We start from the raw sequence: 18,954 nt of genomic DNA on the forward strand, positions 1-18,954 counted from the left end.
AATTGTGTTTGTAATGGAGTAGAACCTGGGCACTGCTTAAGACGTTTATTGGTCCCACTGATGATCAAAACAAAGCACTTACAGGCTTTGCATTTTATTTGCCACTTTTAACTGGTGCTTTTGCATTTATTCAATAAATACAAAGACTTATTTTGTTAGTTATAATTGCACATATTGTAGTTCTACAGTTGATCGGCAGAATATAGTGAATCATAAAAACAGGCAAACCTAAATGCCTAGAAAGAAACTTCATATGTTGTTGTCCTTTATTTCCTGGTCATTGAGATGGGAAATGCTCCATAACCTTTTCCAAATTGAGACATGTTAGCTGTATTAAACTTGGTGAATATTTAATTTCTCAAACACATTCTTGTTAAATATTAGGCAGCAGCTTCTGTTACAATTGTACAAGATTGTACCAAGGGCACAGTTTTGGGCACTAGACTGCAGAAGGGGCATGGTAGCAAGAGAGAAAGTGCAGAAGAGATTCACCAGAATGTGGCCTAGAATTGAGAGCTGCAGTTAAAAGGAGAGGTAGGATAGGCTAGATTGATTCTTTCTGAAATGTGGCAGACAGACAGGTAACCATATAGAGGTTTACCAGTTTATGAGGGGCGTAGATACAAAGGATAGATAGAATTTTTTCCCCAGGACAATGGCAAATGGAGATAATAATGACAGTTGAACTGGTGCCACTTGTGTTCAGGACAACCCAAAAGAAATAGGGACATTGGGAATTTTTTCCTTTAAAAACGATCTACAAGGTGTGATGGATCCGATGGTTTAATTGTCAATTTTGTTTGCGGTTTAACATTTATTTTAAGTAGTTCTTATAAGCATACAACGGTTTAATATGTTTCCTAGTGGTCACAGTATGTATATGCAGTTGTGCAATGTGCTTCCTAGAAGTTATGTTGATATAATTCCAGGAAGTTCTTGAAGCTTTAAATAAGAGCTTTAAGACCAGAAGACCATGAGACACAGAAGCAGAATTAGGCCATTCAGCCCATCGAGTCCTCTCCGCCACTTCATCATGCCTGACCCTGGATTCAATTTAACCCCATACACCTGCCCTCTCACCATAGCCCTGGATGCCCAGACCAATCAGGAATCTATTAACTTCCGCTTTCAATACACGCATGGAAATAGCTTCCACGGCAGTCTGTGGCAGAGCATTTCACAGATTCACTACCCTTTGGCTAAAAGAATTCCTCCTTACCTCTTTACATCCACTTTATCCACTTCTTTCAATATGTGGTAGGTTTCAATGAGATCCCCATGCATTATTCTGAATTCCAGTGAGTACAGGCCTAAAACCCTCCGGTGTGTTAACCCCTTCATTCCCGGAATCATCACCGCGAACCTCCTCTGAACTCCCTCCAATGATAACACATCCTTTCTGAGATATGGGGCCCAGAACTGTTGACAATACTCCAAGTGCAGCCTGACTAGTGTCTTATAAAGGCTCAGTATTAACTTCTTGCTTTTATATTCTATTCCCCTTGAAATAAATGCCAACATTGAATTTGCCTTCTTTACCACAGACTCAACCCGTAAATTAACCTTCTGGGAGTCTTTTATGAGGACTTATAAGTCCCTCTGCACCTCTGATGTTTGAATCTTCTCCCCATTTAGATAATAGTCTGCACTATTGTTCCTTTTACCAAAATGCATGATCATACATTTCCCAACGCTGTATTTCATCTGCCAATATTTTGCCCATTCTTCCAATTTTTCTACATCCTGCAGCAATCGCACTTCTTCCTCAGCACTACGTACCCCTCCACCTACCTTCATATCATCTGGAAACTTTGCCACAAAGCCATCAATTCCATTATCCAAATCTTTGACAAACTATGTGAAAAGTAGCAGTCTCAATACTGACCCCTGAGGAACACAACTAGTAACTGGCAGCCAACCAGAAAAGGCCCCTTTTATTCCCACTCGCTGCCTCCTGTCTGTCAGTCATTCCTTTATCCATGCCAGTATATCTCCTGTAACACCATAGGATTTTATCTTGTTAAGCAGCCTCATGTGAGGTACCTTATCAAATGCCTTCTGAAAATCCAAGTAAGTGACATCAACTGCTTCTCCTTTGTCCACTCTGCTTGTTACTTCCTCAAAGAATAATAACAGATTTGTGAGACAAGATTTCCCTTGACAGAAACCATGCTGACTTTGACTTATTTTGACATTAGTCTCCAAGTACCCTAAGATGTTGTCCTTAATAATAGACTCCAACACTTTCCCAACCACTGATGTTATGCTAACTTTATACTGTATTGTCGCCAAACAGTTGATACTAGATTATGAGAACACTCAGTCCTCTTTTATTGTCATTTAGAAATGCATGCATGCATTAAGAAATGATACAATGTTCCTCCAGAGTGATATCACAGAAAACAGGACAAACCAAAGACTAACACTGACAGAACCACATAATTATAACATAGTTACAGCAGTGCAAAGCAATACCATAATTTGACAAAGAACAGACCATGGGCATGGTAAAAAAAAAGTCTCAAGTTCCGATCGACTCCCGAGTCCCTGATAGCAGGCGGCAAAAGGGAGAAACTCCCTGCCATAAACCTCCAAGGCACTGATAACTGCCGATGGCTTGGAAGCAGCCGACCACAGCCGACACCAAGTCCGTCCATCCGAAAACATCGAGTCTCCAACCAGCCCCTCCGATACAGCCTCCCGAGTGCCTTCAACCTAGCCCCAGCCGCCAAAACAAGCAGAGCCGAGGATTCGGGGCCTTCTGCTCCGGAGATTTTGGTTACCACACAGTAGCAGTGGCAGCGAAGCGGGCATTTCAGAAGTTTCTTAGAAGATACTACAACGTACAATCATCACAGCGATATTTGATTCTGTGCTTCACGCTCCCTGGAGTACAAATTGATAGTAAATATTAAAATTTTAAATTATAAATCATAAATAGAAAATAGAAAAGGGAAAGTAAGGTAGTGCAAAAAACCAAGAGGCAGGTCCGGATAGTTGGAGGGTACGGCCCAGATCCGGGTCAGGATCCGTTCAGCAGTCTTATCACAGTTGGAAAGAAGCTGTTCCCAAATCTGGCCGTATGAGTCTTCAAGCTCCTGAGCCTTCTCCCAGAGGGAAGGGGGACGAAAAGTGTGTTGGCGCGTTGGGTCGTGTCCTTGATTATCCTGGCAGCACTGCTCTGACAGTGTGCAGTGTTAAGTGAGTCCAAGGACGGAAGATTGGTTTGTGTGATGTGCTGGGCTGTGTTCACGATCTTCTGCAGCTTCTTCCGGTCTTGGACAGGACAACTTCCATACCAGGTTGTGATGCACCCTAGAAGAATGCTTTATACGGTGCATCTATAAAAATTAGTGAGGGTTTTAGGGGACAGGCCAAATTTCTTTAGCTTTCTCAGGAAGTAAAGGCACTGGTGGGCCTTCTTGGCAGTGGACTCTGCTTGCCTATAATTGGCCTATAATTTCCTTTCTTTTGCCTTCCTCCCTTCTTAAAGAGTGGAGTGACATTTTCAATTTTCTAGTCCTTCAGGACCATGCCAGAAACAAGTGATTCTTGATAGATCATGATCAATGCATCCATTATCTCTTCAGAAACCTCTTTCAGGACCCTGGGATGTAGTCCATCTTGTCCACCTTAAGACCTTTGAGTTTGCCTAGCACTTTTTCCTTTGTAATAGCAATGGCACTCATTCCTACTCCCTGACACTCGCGGACCTCTGGCTAGTGTCTTCCACAGTAAAGACTAAAGCAAAGTACTTACTAAGTTCATCCGCCATTTCTTTGTCCCCATTGCTACCTCACCAACGTCATTTTCCAGGATCCAATATCAACTCTCACCTCCCTTTTATTACTTATATAACTGAAAAAAAAACTGTTAGCATCCTGCTTTATATTATCAGCTAGTTTGCCGTAATATTCCATCTTTTACCTTCTTATAGCTTTTTTACTTGCCTTTTGTTGGACTTTGAAAGCTTCCCAATCATTCAACTTCCCACTCACTTTTGCTAACCTATATGCCCTTTCCTTGGCTGTTTTTAACTTCCCTTGTCAGCTACAGTTGCCTACCCCTGCCATTGATAATAACTTCTTCTGTGGGACATATCTATCCTGCGCCTTGTGAACTATTCCCAGAAACTTCAGACATCTCTGCTCTGCCATCAGTCCCGCCAGGATCCCCCTCCAATCCACCTGGGCAAGCTCCCCTCTCATGCCTCTGTAATTCCCTTTATTCCATTGCGATACTAATACATGTGACTTATACTTCTCCCTCTGAAATTGTGGTATGTATTCAATCATATTATGATCACTGCCTCAAAAGGGTTTTTGTTTTTTTTATATTTTATTTAATTTTTTAAAGAAGTAATATAGGGACTCAATTAATACAACAATTAATACATAATGAAAAAAATTAATTCAAATACATTAATAAGTCCGAGAGAAAAAAAAAAGAACACCTATCCCAACACCATCTCCCCGCATTTAGAAAAAAGGAGAGAGAAAAAAAACCGCAAAAGACAGAGGAAAGAAAGGAGAGAAGAAAAAAGAAAAGAGAAAAAAAAGAAAAAGAAGAGTAGGCATCCAGTTTTCAGAGTCAGTTTAAAATACAAATTAAAGAAACTAGCTTATAATCAGGGATATATTAAATAAATTAAACAATCTGGGCATTTAAGTAATCTAAATATACAATGAACATAGTGTATCCATTCCTAAGGGTATAAGTAATCTTCTCAAGGGGTATACAACTTTGCATTTCTTTATTCCAATGATCAATATGTAAATGGGAATTGGATTTCCATGTTACTGCTATGCATTTCCTGGCCACTGACAACGCAATTTTAACAAATTTGGATTTATTCCTGGGGAGTTTAACTTTCAAAACTGCTAAGTTCCCCAGAAGAAACAATTCTGGGTCTAGAGGGAAATCCATCCCCAGAATTTTTCCCAGTACCTCCCCCCAGATCTATCCAAGAAGATCTCAGTTTCGTGCATAGCCAGACGGAATGCAAAAAGGTACCAACATCTATGCCACTCCTGAAACACTTGTCAGAAATTTATGGTTTATTTTTATGTATTTTTTCAGGTGTGAGATACAACTGATGTAAAAAATTAAAATGTATCATTCTGCATCTAGAGTTGATAAGAGTGGTAACACTATCCAAACATAGATGTGAACAACATTGATGATCAATTACAATGCCCAAATCCGACTCCCATCTCTCCCTCGATCTGTATATACCAAGCCTTGGAGATTGGTCCTGAAATAAAGAATACATATTAGAAATAGATTTAGTTGTATTCCCCTTTCGAATTAGAACCTCCATGTCTGGGCACCTTGGTAGGGCCAGTGATGAATCCAAACAGTCCCTCAAAAAAGATCGTAATTGGAGATAGCAGAAGACTGTTATTAGATAAATTATATTTATTTTTAAGTCCCTCAGAAGACACAAATTGCTTCTGCTGATTATAACAATCTTCAATGCACCTGATACTGTGTTGATACCAGGTGACTAGAAATTTATTACCCAGAGTCATGGGTATTAATCTATTCTGAGATAGAGGTGTCTTTGAGGATATTCCTTTTTTTAGACCCATAAACTGTTTAATTTTTTCCCAGATATAAATTACATGTCTCAGTAGAGGATTGTTTGTTTTCTTTTTAATTAATTTGGAGTCCCATTTATATATAAATTCTTCTGCCATCTCTTCTCCTACCATATGTAAGCCAATTGTAACCCAAGAAGGAACGGTTGTCTCATCAAAAAAAGAAGCAATAAAACGTGCTTGTGCAGCTAAATAATATTTTTTATAATCTGGTAATTTTAACCCTCCCAATTTATAGTTCCAGGTCAATTTTTCCATGGAGATTCTAGATATTTTACCCGACCATAAAAATAGACTAATATGTCCATTGAGAATCTTAAAAATATTATTGGATAATGGGATAGGTAAAGACTGAAAAAAATACTGAAGTCTTAACATTATCTTCATTTTTATACAGTTTACTCTGCCCATCAATGTGATGAGAAGGTTTATCCACCTACGTAGGTCCTCCTCGACATTCCGCAGCAAGGGGAGATAATTAAGTTTATAAAGGTCATCCAAATTACGATTAAACTTAATCCCCAGATATTTCATGTTGAATTTAACCCATCTAAACTGAGTGCCATATTGATATTGGGCATAGTCTCCTCTACCTAAAGGTAAAATTTCACTTTTATTCCACTTTATTTTATATCCCGAGACTATACCATAATTGTCCAGCAAGGCCATAAATCTTACCAAAGAGCCGGCCGGGTCAGCCAAATATGCTAAAATGTCATCAGCAAATAAATTAATTTTATATTCTTCCTGCGCCACTTTCAACCCCTTTATGTCTGGATCCTATCTAACAGCCTCAGCCAATGGCTCTATTGCCAGAACAAATAGAGCTGGACATAGTGGGAAACCTTGTCTACTAGATCTATGTAGAGAGAAAACTGGTGAAATCTGCCCATTTGTAATTATTTTGGCCTTAGACGGATGGTAAAGTGCTCTTATCCAATTTATGAATATTTGGCCTAGACCAAATTTTTCCATTGTTTTAAATAAAAAATCCCATTCTAGTCTATCAAAGGCCTTTTCAACATCCAAAGCCACTGCTACAGTTGGGTCCACCTTCGTCCTAGCTAAATGTAATATAGTCGATAGTCTGCCAATATTATCAGATAATTGTCTATTTTTAATAAATCCTGTTTGACCGGGTTTAATCAATTTTGGCAGATATCGAGCTAGTCTATTAGCCAATGCATTTGCTATAATTTTATAGTCCGCATTTAAAAGTGAGATCGGCCTATAAGATGCTGGTTTTAGCGGATCCTTATCCTTCTTAAGAATTAACGTAATAATTGCTGTTGAAAAGGATTCCGGTAGAGTATGGGTCTCCTCAGCCTGAGTCACAACCCTCATAAAAAGGGCATTAATTGATCCTTAAATTCCCTATAAAATTCAGGGGGAAAACCATCATCTCCCGGTGATTTATTAGCCTGTAATAAGCCTAGGGCTCTTTCAATTTCATCCCTAGAAAAAGCGGCATTCAATTCTTCCTGATCTTGTTGACTCAATTTGGGAAGTTGTAAATTAGACAAGAAATCATCAATTTTCAGTGAGTCACCCACTGATTCTGATTTATATAGTTCCGAATAGAACTGCTTAAAAGTATCATTTATTTCTTTTGGCTTATATGAAACCTTACCTTCCCCTGTTTGAATCGCATTTATTGTTCTGGAGGTCTCTTCCACCCTCAGTTGCCGAGACAGTACTTTATGGGTTCTCTCCTAATTCATAATATTGTTGTTTTGATTTTAGTATCATTTTTTCTATTCTATAGGTTTGTTTTGTGTTATACTCTAATTTTTTATTCATTAATTTTTTATAGTTTTCCTCTGTTGTTAAATTCTGACAATCTTTTTCTAATTGTGTTATTTCTTTCTCCAATTCATTTAATTCTGTTACATATTTATTTTTTATACCCTTAACATATCCAATTATCTGTCCTCTTAAGTATGCTTTTAATGTGTCCCATAAGAAGAAATTATTGGCAGTAGAGGGTGAGTTCATCTCACAGAACAATTCTATTTGAGCTCTAATGAAACTGTAAAACTCTGGTCTTTTCAACAGCAAAGGGTTAAAACGCCATCTATATAACATTTTGTGTTTATCAGGCATTTCAATTGATAAAATTAAAGGTGAATGATCCGATGGTAGTCTAGCGGCATATTCTGTTTGAATGATCCTACTTTCTAATTTAGCCGATATTAGAAATAATTCAATTCTAGAGTAGGAATCATATTGTTTTGAATAGAAAAAGTAATCTCTTTCCCTTGGATGCTGCCATCTCCAAGCATCAATTATATTCAAGTCCTTCATGCAGGCCAGGGTGGTTTTTGCTGCCCTGACCTTCACGACTTATTTAACTGATCTATCTAAAACTGGATCCAGACGAAAATTGAAATCCTCTCCAATTAAGATATATTCATATCCTTGAACAACTTTCAAAAAAATATTTTGGATAAATTTCTCATCGTCACAATTGAGGGCATATAAATTCAAAAGTGTCTAGGATTCTGAATATATTTGACAATTGACCATAACAAATCTCCCGGCCAGATCTATGATAGCACCCTCCACCTTCACTAGCAAATTCTTCCTTATCAATACTGCCACTCCTCTGGCTTTAGAATTAAAGGAGGACGCTATTACTTGACCAACCCATCCTCTCTTTAATTTGTTATGTTCTGTCACTGTAAGATGAGTTTCTTGAAGAAAAGTAATATCAATATGATTTTTTTAAGCTATGCCAGGACCGTTTTCCTTTTTATCCATTTATCCCATTAACATTAAGACTTAAAAATTTAATTGCTCTATTCATAGTTATCAGATTTTATTAGTTAATAAATCCTGCCCACAAAAAAAGTATAAATTAATCCCACTTCTTTGAGTGACTCTGAGATATTTGGTGCCATTCTCAGTAGAATATAGAAAATAGAAAGGACACCAAAGAGGAAAGAAAATAAAAGAAAGAAAAAGAAAAAGAAAAAGAAAGGGAGAAAACCCCTCCCAACTGGCGCTCCAAGTCCACAGTGCCTTAACCCCTCTTACTGTGGGGTCCGATAAACATTGCACTACAGATGGACATTCTTTAACATATAACATAATTCATCTTTTTAAAAAGATGAAAAAATTATCCACTCCCCCAATAACTCCTTAATTAAACATATGTAAAAATAAATTATATTCCACACCTGTTATTACTAAATATCTAACATAATCTATATTGAAAGTAAGTATCATTAATATTGCAATATATCCAAATAAAGAATAGAATTCAAAGAAACTTACTAAATATAACCCTAAATATTGTAACTTAATAAATATCCAGCATACCAAAAATTAAACATATCAAAAGATGACATCTATATAATCAAAAATATTCATATTAGTTATAACAAAATTAGATGAACTATATAGTTCCTAAGTAGTATAATTCAAAAAGACCATCCATAATCCATATTTTAAATCATAATAGTCTTCATCCATAATCATATAGATTTGAAGTTCAAGATTATAATGTTGTTAAAATTAATCTATATTAATAAAGAAAATCAAACAATTTTCTTCATATATTTTGTCCAAGATGCATCTTTCTAGGCCTCTTGTTCTAGAAGAATATTCTGAACCACGATGTATCAGATATTTTTTGAATAAAGTTTATTGCCTCCTGGGGGTTAGTAAAAAATTTCCTCCGTCCATCTGACTGAGTAATTCTCAGCTTTGCTGGATATAATAAAGAATATTGAAGACCTTAATTCTTTAGTAACCTCCTTGTTAAGTCAATGTCTTTCCTTTTTCTTAACAAGGCCACACTAATTTCTGGAAAGAAGAATATCTTCCCCCCTTCAAAGTCTAGAAGGCCATTTCTCTCTCTGGCCTCTATTGCTGCAGCTGGTAATACTTTTTCTTTATCTTGATACTTCAAAAAGCGTATAAGTATAGAGCGCGGCCTTTGTTCTGGAGGTAGTCAGGGGATTAAAGTCCTGTGGGTTCTTTCTATAATTAATTCTTTGTCAAAATGTTTTTCCCCAGAACTTTGGGGATCCATTCTTGAAAGAAAGTTACTGCTTCTCTTCCTTCCAATCCCTCTTTTAAACACACTATTTTGATGTTATTTCTTCTGCTATCGTTTTCAAGGGAGTCCAGTTTATCCATTACTTTCTCAGTCCTCCAGGAATCTTTTGCTTTTTCCAGGCTTTGTAATCTATTCACAACATCCTTCGTATTATTTTCTAAATCCTGGGTTTGCAAATTTAAAGATTCCAAAGTCTGCTTCATTTCCTTAGATTCTTGCATGATAAGGTCTAAATGACTCTCGAATTTTTCCATCCTACCGGTTAAAGTCCGGACTGCATCGGCCAACTCATGAATCGTGGCTGCAAAGTCACTACCTGAGCCGTCATCGCGTCGCGCTGCCGTCGTCTTCAGACCTTCCGCAGGCTCAGAGGAACTATCCAACGAGCGGGCCTCATCACCATTGCTCCCGCGTCCCTCAACTCCAGACGCTCTCGGTAGTGCAAGGCCGGCAGCGATAGCGCCAGTAGGATTTCCACAATTTTTCCTTTTAACCATTGCCTTTATTAAGGTTATATGAGAGTTTTATAAACAGGTTGTAAAGAAGTTTTTGTAGGAGTTATTCAGGGAAGTGCCCGATCAATGGCAGACATCACGTGACCTGCCTCTAAAGGGTTCTTTTACGTTAGGCTGACTAATAAAATCTGGGTTATTACACAACACGCAATCTAAGATAGCCTTTCTCCTAGTAGGCTTGAGTGTGACCTGCTCTGAAAAGCCATCTCGTAGGCATTCAATATATTCCCTCTCTTGCGATCTGATACCAACCTGATTTTCTTAATCCCCTTGCATATTGAGCTCCCCCCTTACAATTGTGACATTACCCTTATTACAAGCCCTTTCCAGCTCCTTTTGCAATCTCAACCCCATTATATATAGGCTGCTATTTGGAGGCCTATATATGATTCCTATAATGGATTTCTACCCTTGCAGTTTCTTAACCCCATTGACAGAGAGTCAACATTCTGTGACCCTACGTCACCTCTTTCTAAAGATGTGATTCTATCTCTTACTAACAGAGCCATACCACAACCTATGCCATCCTGCCTGCCCTTTCGATCCAAAGTACATCCTTTGATGTTAAACTCAAAATTCCCAACCAAATTTCTCATTGGTTGACTTTTATCTATGAATTTGAATGAAATTTTCCTTATCTATATAGTATAAAAAAGTGACCATGAGACCAAAGCTCATCTTTGTTCATAGAACTTTTGACTCTCCATCCCTTTAAATAATAGACCTCTCTCACTGTCTGTTTTCAACTCTCTCTTTGTTTTATTAACATTTAACAAAATGATCATGAAGCAACAAATTTTGTGCCTCTTCCCTGACTTCTGAAAGAACCTTGGATGAAAATATCAGAATCCAATTGGCATAGTTGGCGGGATATTGTGAACTTTAAGTACTTGAAACAATCACAAAATGGCATTTTTCAGCGCCAAAACAAAGGGGATAAAAACTTCCTTTGTTCAGTTTGTCTGAGAGGAAAACTAGTTCTAATTTCAATATGATCAGATGGAAATTAGGATTGAGGACCACTACATTGCTATAAAAATAAACAGATCTGTAAAAGTATCAGTTGCAATCAGTTTCATTTGCAAGATAATCTATTTTGGTTGCACAGTGATCTATTAAGGTTAGATGGCAATCCATTTGGCACCTAGTAAAATACACGTTGCACAAACCAGCGGTTGCATCCAGTAATTGAGTTTCAGGATGACCCATTGGTCAAGGGATAATATTTTGGTCACAGGACAAACCAATAGTTGCAATCTATATTTTGAGACCATTTTCAAAGTAATAAAAAGTACATCCAAATTAAGATCAAATAAAGACAATGGCCAAAATCGTGAAACCTACTAAGAGCTCTTACCTGAATAAATGATCTCAGTTTGCTAAAGTTAATGAGAAAGCCCAGATGAAGTATAATAATAAGATAAGCTTTTTAAGATTTGGAAAATTGTTGAGGGAAAGGAAAAACCTAGAATGGCACTTACTGATTAAAAGATAAGACTGTGTGGTCAGTTTGATTGAATGTGCAAAGAAATAAAAGAGTTAACGGGGCAAATAAAGACTTTTACTAATCAATTGGGAAAGAAATACAAAACCTGTGGTGAACTGAAAAAACGGCATGATAGAGATAGTGAAAAGCCTGAAGAGTATATCTTTACATTAACCGAATGAGCAAAAGAAAAACAAAGTAATTTAATGAAAGTGCGTGTACGAATCTCAGAGGCAAGCTAAAACAAGGAGAAACTGTACAGGATCTTCAAAGGGGTAGTCCTGTTAGTGATGCTGCTTCCGGTGCTCCACCCTGGGAAACACCGCCTACATCAAATAGTCCCCCAAGTCAGCGACACCATCTAAACTCTGAAGAATTACAGCCTACATCAGACAATCTCCCAATACAGCACCACTATCTGAACTCTGAGGAACTACAGGATGGACATGACATGGATAACGGCCTCTAGCAACCTAAGTGAGGATGACAGTGAAGAAACAATAAGATTAAAAGCTATGTCACAGCTTGCTCCAATAAAGAAAGGGGTTAAAGACACATAGGGCTGAAGATGAAACTATTGCTAATCAATGTATTGACAAACTAATGGCAGATCCATCAATTATTGTTCAACCACTCAACAATCTGCTGAAAGTCAGTAAGTGCTCAGGCAACGCCATGACTCTTAATGGAAAACACCTGAAAGTGTGTTTAAAGGTGACATTGTGCACTGCACCTGCATTAAGAATCCCTAATACAGGTGAATCACTTACCCTGTAGGTCAATGAGAAACACGGCTACATGATGGCAGTCTTAACTGAGGTAAGTAATATCATTCAGTGAGCAAGTCCAGTGAATCCAGCTACACTGTTACTCTCAGGTATGGAAGACTATGATGACCATGACAGCACAAGAACAATAACATGCCATGAAGATGCAAGTTATTACAAAGAATGACTGTATTGAACCCCGATCTGACTCTGTACACTGATGGATCCTCAACAATTGAGAGAGGAATTTGAACGGCTGGATGGGTCATTGTTTACCAGCACTTCAGTTTTGGTATCAGGAAGCATGGCTTCTGATGCCTCTGCACCAAAGGCAGAACTAAAAGCTTTGATAGAAACCTGTAAATTGGCAGAAGGAAGATCAGCTAATATCTATGCTGATTCTCGATATATTTTTGGAGTTGGTCATGATATTGGAAACTCATAGAGACAAAGAAGATTTCTTATGGCTGTAGGAATCCTAATCAAGAATGGCCAACTAGGACAAGAACCTATGGATGTCATACAACTGCTGTCAGAAGTTGCTGGATTAGTAGAAGTTACTCCAAAATGACTCCATGGGAAGACCATGGAAATGCATTTGCAGATGAAATTGCAGAAAAAGGGCTGCACAGGAAGGAGTAAGAGAAATAAAAGGAATACCAAGAACATATACAGTGAACCCAACCACTGGAATTATGGAAATAAAGTTGAACTCTGTATCACAGACATACAAGATTATCTGGCATACAGTAGCAGATACACTGCCTGGGACACATTGCAGTGCAAAAGATGATCAACAGATTCTTCCAGTGGTGGTGAAATTCAAAATTCAGGACACAAGCTCGACAAACATTTGAAAGATGCATGACATGCCAGAAAACAAATCCTGGAACAGTGGAAAAGCTACTACAATTAAGTACTCCTGTTCTACCTTGTCCATGTTTACTCTTATAAGTGGACTATATTGCTTTGCTAAAGGGTTAATGATACTCAGATGTACTGGTAATAGTGGGCAGGTTTTCAAGATGGGTGGAAACTATTCCAGTAAGGGTAGCCACTGCCACACACAGAGCAAAAACTCTGATCAATGACTATATTCCTAGATGGGGATTGCCATGTCACATCACCTCTGACCAAGGAACACATTTCACTGACAGTGTTTGTCAGGAATTATGTCAAATAATGAACATTCATTGGTCTTATCATTGTCCACACCACCCAGAGTCATCAGAACAAGTTGAACAAATGAATGGAATCATCAAACAACAACTAAGTATCATAAGGAACGTGTAACAACGGCTTATGGGTCTTTCTATGGTCTTATGCAGCATCAGAACAAGGCCAAACAAGAAAACCACATTAAGTCCATTCAAGGTGTAACTGCTAGGAGCTCTCAATCTCAAAGTGGTGCTTTATGGCAGACAGTTCAGTTAACTATTGTGTGAAATTAACTCAAGCTGTACAGACTAATGCCCCTTGGAGTGATTTAGAGGGAGGACACACCTTGATTCCTGGTGATTAAGTGAATTAAGAACCCATATAAAAAACCACTGTGAGATGGATGGAAGGGTCCTTATCAAGTGTTGTTAGTTACCAACTCAGCAGAGAAAGTAGAAGGTAGAAGTAAGTGGATACTCATCAGTCATTGAAAGTGAGCTAAAGACGTACCCAAAAGGGCAGTGAGCACAGTGGTGAATGTGCTAGTAACCTCTTGGCCACAGCTCCTAAACTGCTGGGCTACAGTAAGCAAATCACTAAGCAGTCAGAAGAATTCAGGTAAGCCGACAACTATTGGACCGTATGAAGTTTATTATAATATTATTTATTTTTGTTACAGTTTTGCCAATTTCCACTAATCACATTTTGCCAGTTGAGATGACTCATCATGTATAATTGCAAGTATCACATGAATCTGCTGGTGCTGTTAACGCCTCTAGCTGTTGGCACACACTTCAAAATATGCAGCAATGCTAGGAGTTCCTGCAGATCCAGAACAAGCATGCACCCTCTTCATTAAACATTTCAGCAATGGTGATGTTGACATTATGCCTATGATTCATTTTTCTCGAGGGAGACATAAATATACGATGATCCTGTCCCCAACTGCTGTCTTAAACTAGGTCATATATGTAAATATAACCAGCATGATTTAGGGACTCGTATCATATTTGTCATATTTGTGTCTTATCTTGGGATATATCGACATCTAATGTTCATAACAAAGCTATTAAATCTTTTCATGTCTTCACTATAAAAGCCACCTTTTGCTTGAGTTCAGAAAGCATTCCAGTAGGGCATATTTCATGTTGCATTGGCCTAAATGGAGTAATGACTCTGGCATTTTCAATGACAATCAAAAATATTACAATTCAACAAAGCTCCTGTCAAGTAATAAGAAATATTTTAAGTTCATGGAACAATATGTACTTTATGTGCAGAAATGGAGCCTACACCTCTCTTCCACATAGCTGGTTAGGTGCTTGTTATTGAGGGTATGTTTTTCCCACCATGAAACACATGCACACTTTACTCCTGAGTCCAGAAGTAAACAAGGCGTTTCAGAGGGAGATCATTTTGTGTTAATTTTATTCCCATTTTATGGATTTGCAAAAGAGAATAACAGAAATTAAAAATGTTGCTGCAGCCTCAGAAAGAGTAAGAAATGACACTGCTGATTCCTTGGGGAAAGTAACAACAGGAATGGTCGCCATGTGTAAGATGGTTCTTCAGAATTGTACGGCATTAGATGTTCTCTCAGCGGTTAAGGGGGTAACATATGCAGTTACAGGCAAGGAGTGTTGTACTTCCATACCTAACAAGTCTGAAAACATGACTAGTTTGATTGATCATATTTGAAAGAAGCAGCTAAAATACATCAATCTGATGGGTGGGATTTCTTTGATGTGATACATTTAAGTCTCGGAAGCTGGGGCTACTCAATATTATGAATCATATTATTCATACTAATATGCCTTATCATAATTTACATCTTTTTTGCTTGTTTAAATGCAATCATTAATAGAAGAGTTCAAACTCGTTTAAGTGTGCCTACTAATCTGCATAACAATGACATAATCCTAAAAATACTTTGAAGAATATTTACCCTTTGATAATTCTTAATTTAGGAATTATTGATTATTTTATTCTTAACGTAGATGCCACAAGATTTTTGCCTCTGAATTTTCAGATGTAATGCTTCTAAACATGTGATTTAGAATCAAAGGGGAGCATTGTTGGATCCAACTGTTTAATTTTAATTATCATTTTACTTGCAGTTTAACATTTAATTATCTGCTTGTATTTGAAGTAATTCTTGTATACACATAATATCATTGCTAGCGGTCACAGTATGTATATGCAGTTACTCAGTGTGTTCCTTAGTGGTTATATTGGACAATTCTGGGAAGTTCTGGAAACTTGTCTTGGTGCTGCATTATTTGAAAAAGTGCTTTATCATTGGTTGACTCTTATCTATGAATTTGAATGGAATTTTCCTTATCTAAAAGAGCTGACCATGAGGCCAGAGGCCATCTTTGTTCTTAGATTTTTTGACTTTCCCTCTCTTCAACTAGTAGACCTCACACTGTTTTCAACCCTCTCTTTGTTTTGTTAACACTTAATTAAACAAGTGTGAAGTGTCAAGTTTTGTGCCTCTTTCCTGACTTCTGAAAGAACTTTGGATTAAAACAACGGAATCCATCAGGGTTTTAAAATATGACATTCTTTATTCCAAACCAGCTGATATTGCCACAAGAAAGAATGGGAAGCAGGACACAAGATTAAAGGGTTGAGTCCAGGGCATCTGTAATACGGCTCCATAAGAGGATGTCATGGAGGTGAGGAGGGAGGACATCTCTTTTTGTCACATGCCTAAATGATTCCGGAAATCTTCAGTTCTGTAGAAGTGATAGACAGCCAAAAGTGCCCAATCCAATTTGCTGATTGGCAGCTCTTACATCAGTTGCATTTAAACATGTACACAAAGGATGTTATCACAAAAATACAACCACTTCATTCTCTATTATCTGGGCTATTTTACCATTTAGAAGACCCTTATTTTAGATTCACAGAGTTATACAGGCTCTTCGGCACAACTTGTCCACACTGTTCAAGGTGCTTGTCTATGCTAACCCTACTTGTTGCATTTGCCCCACATCCCTTTAAACCTTTCTTATCCATCTACCTGTCTAAAAGTCTTCTAAATATTGTAATTGTACCTGCGTCCTCTGTCTGTTTGAGCCATATACACACCAACCTCTGTGTGGGAAAAAGTTGCCCCTCAAATCCCCATTAAATCATTCTCCTTTCATCTTGAACCTTTCCTCCACTTTTGCATCCACCCTATATCTGCCCTCATAATTCTATAAACCTCAGTGAAGTCACTACATCCGCCTCCTTCGCTGCTTCTCTCCTGGGAGAACAGAAACAACCTATCCAACCTCTCTATAACTCAGACCCACCAGTTCAGGTACCATTCCTGTGAATCTTTTCTGCACTCTCTCTAGCTTAATCACATCCTTCCTATAGCAAGGCAGCAACAAACTGATCTAAACCAACTATAACATGATGTCCCAACTCCTATACTCAATTCTTAGATTGATAAAGGGAAGCTACGCATATGCCTTCTTTATCACTCTGTATCCCTTTGTCACCACTTTCATGTAACTGTGTACCTGTAGGCTACTTATCAACAACACTCCCCATGGCCATGGCCCTCCCAGTAATTGTGTATATCCTGTCCTGGTTTAACTTCCCAAAAGACATCACTTTGCTCTCGCCTGAGTAAAAATATCATTCTCTCGCCTACTTTGCTAGATCCTGTTGTAATTTTAGACTGCTGCTGTTGGGAAGGAAGTACAGGAGCCTTAGGTCCCACACCACCGGGTTCAGGAACAGTTATTACTCTTCAACCATCAGGGCTCCTGAACCAGCATGGATAACTTCACATAACTCAACTCTGAAATGATTCCACAAGTTATGGACTCGCTTTCAAGGATTCTGCAAATCGTGCTCTTGGTATTATTTATTTGGCTGTTTTCAGCCTTTGTTTGTGTGTAGTTTTTTAAATTCTATTGCATTTATTTGTTTTGTTGTGAATGCCTGCAAGGAAATGAATTTCTATGGTGACGTACATACTTTGAACTTTGAACTTTATTTTTAAGTTATTAGTTTTCTGCTGTAAAATGGAAACAGGGATCCTAGGCTTTAATTGCTCTTTGCAGTTAAGTTGCTTCATTGCAGATTTTATACTCATGTTCCATTCATCGAGTACAGCATGTGGCCAAAAGTGTGAGTAATTAAGTGGTTATCAATTACATTCAGAACAGTACAATGATGAAAGAATTATTGTAAACAATAATTAAATATGCAGTTTCCTACCAGTGGCTCCTTGAATGTTCAGTGATTTATTACTTTGGAAATTTTCAAGCTATTTGAAAAGTACACCCACAATCACATCAGCATGCTCATCTACTCATGATATTCATACTAACTCAGTGAAGTTTTCCAAGCAATGAAGGTGATAGGTCAATACACTTAATACCACAAAAGGTTTGTTGAAATTCCTTTATTTGCAAGGTTTATAACATTTTACCATCTTTTTCTGCTGGAAATAATTGATCTTAATTAAACTGCAGCTGGGAATTTTGAGGTCATGACTTGTATGGAAAACTTTCCTATGAGCCAATTATCATTAAATTTTGAGAATTAATCCGACCGAAGCAAGCCAGTCAGCTCATCACGTCCACTGTTGTGATTCAATGTTGTCCCACAGACACATGAATATTTGCATGCTTAACTAAAGAGAGATATTTAGAGGTGTCTAAGGAATTAAAGTTGATCGAAAATATTAGAAGATTGGGGGATGGTAGTAAGTATGTTGTTTTACACGGATCGATGTAATGCAGTGTACAGTACGTGTAGAGTGTTTAATTAATTATAGTTCACTTCTTTGTAGAAAAGCAGGAATTTCTTCTGGTTTCTTAAGTATTATATTTTAATTAGGATTCCCATCATACAGTGTTCATCCATCATCGACGTCGATGAGGACCTCGACACCATTATGATGGTGTCGAGATTAGCCCGTGCTTTGGATTTAAGTGAGGGAGAGTTGCACAGTGTCAGCCTCACTCTCTCTTCCCAATTCCCATCTGGAAACAGTGGCAAGACAGAGTCGAGATGGCTGGAGATGGGGCTAGGTGCAGTGGATGACCAGGATGTCTTCTGTGTCTTGTTGTGCTCTACATGGTCCACAACGCTTGCAGAGGCCGCCTTCTTGACCTTTGGACCTTCCATTGGTCTCGTCCGCTCAATCCGCCGGAGTGTCTTCACATGCTGGGACAGACAGCTCCCTATCTCACCAAGGTTTTGAGACCTGTCTGCTACCCTCACCTGGTTTAGCCGGCTTGTCGAAGCCGTTGCCCGGGGTTTGGCCGCTGTCGCATGCAAACAGCTACAGGGAGCCACAGGTGAGAGCTGAGTGCCAGGTGGGGACCAAAGGTGGACTAACCGTCTTGAAAAGGAC

General features: G+C 38.2%; 1 protein-coding gene across 9 annotated transcripts in view; it reads left to right on the plus strand.

Annotated features, from left to right (window-relative positions):
* The window catches only part of adam22 (ADAM metallopeptidase domain 22), a 356,035-nt gene that overhangs the window by 237,792 nt on the left and 99,289 nt on the right, over nt 1–18,954 (plus strand). The gene's annotated exons all lie outside the window — the stretch shown is intronic.

The sequence above is a fragment of the Mobula hypostoma genome, chromosome 3 (assembly GCF_963921235.1).
Source record: "Mobula hypostoma chromosome 3, sMobHyp1.1, whole genome shotgun sequence".
NCBI classification, from domain to species: domain Eukaryota; kingdom Metazoa; phylum Chordata; class Chondrichthyes; order Myliobatiformes; family Myliobatidae; genus Mobula; species Mobula hypostoma.